This window comes from Ruditapes philippinarum, unplaced genomic scaffold (genome assembly GCF_026571515.1).
Source record: "Ruditapes philippinarum isolate M1 unplaced genomic scaffold, ASM2657151v2 ctg7357_1_1_1_1, whole genome shotgun sequence".
Classification (NCBI taxonomy): Eukaryota; Metazoa; Mollusca; class Bivalvia; order Venerida; family Veneridae; genus Ruditapes; species Ruditapes philippinarum.
Genome location: NW_026862736.1, coordinates 57,865 through 59,083, shown reverse-complemented (window position 1 = coordinate 59,083; position 1,219 = coordinate 57,865). Strand labels below are relative to the sequence as shown.

At 33.6% G+C, this 1,219-nt stretch overlaps 1 non-coding gene across 1 annotated transcript; it reads left to right on the top strand.

Moving 5' to 3' along the window:
• The first annotated feature begins 610 nt into the window (after positions 1–610).
• On the top strand, positions 611–801 carry LOC132720035 (U2 spliceosomal RNA). The gene has a single exon (XR_009624295.1). It is a non-coding gene; the product is annotated as a U2 spliceosomal RNA (small nuclear RNA).
• Positions 802–1,219: the final 418 nt, after the last annotated feature.

The following is a 1,219-nucleotide window of genomic DNA, read 5'->3' as shown; positions in this document are numbered from 1 at the left end:
TCTAACCTTTCTTTTTCAAGATAAAGTTTAAATTTTTCAAAAATACACTATTTAATTTCTTATTTTTATATCAAGTTTTGTCAGGTTTGGGCTCATTTCGCGCCACCCCGAGAGTGTGGTCTTTAGTACCAGAATCTCGGGGTTGCGCGATCTGCGAGTTCTGGCCTTGATATTGATCAAAATTCGTAATCTAATTTTATTTAAAACAGACTATACATAAACTTTATCTTCCTTTGATTACTAATATAAATTGTAAACCCGGTTCTTTTCGTTATAATAATTATTCACACGTCATTACTAAGTAGGTTTACTTTATAAACATTGAAATGTTAAAGAAATTATATGTGTAAAGAATCAGTGAAATAGGACATTTAAAAGACATCGTGTGCTTCCATTTATTCTACTCATTTGTTATTTCATGTTGACTTTGTTTATTTTGTTAAGTGTGCATGTTTGATGTTCATAATGACTCGCTATGCGTGTCGTTGTGGACATTAAACATGCATGGAGATGACGTGTCTTGTTATGTAAATTATTATGTTGTACATTTAATTGTTAAGGTTCTTTTAAACCGGGTCCTGCTGCTTTACAGCAGGATTTTTATTTGTATATATCATTGAATAAATTTATGAAAAAGAAAAAAAGTATCTGTTCTTATCAGCTTAATATCTGATACGTCCCCCATTGGGGGACTTCGATATTAAACTGATTTTTGGACACAGGTGAGGTGTTAGGGGCTTGCTCCGCTCTCGCCACGGGTTGGCCCGGTATCGCAGTACTTCCGGGATCGGCCCACTTCCCGTAAAGGGAAAACACTACACTACATTACATCACTCTGAACCTACCAGGTTTTTACAATATAGTCTTAGCATGAGAATGTATTAAAGGCCAACCGCTATGGTAAAATCTATCTATATCATTTTTCTTATAAGAGTATAAAGAAGAAATCAAATATTACGAAGCATTAGAACTGAAATTTTCATCGTTCTTATTTTTTTCTTACTGATATCATTGTTATTTCATCATCATCATCATCATCATCATCATCATCATCATCGTCATCATCATCGTCAGCATCAATCATCATCATCATCATCATCATCATAAGCAGCAGCATCATCAATCATCATCATCATCGTCGTCGTCGTCATGAATTTGATTATAACTATCAACATCGTTAGCCTTTAAATCGTTTGTATGCATTATTCATTTTTCATTA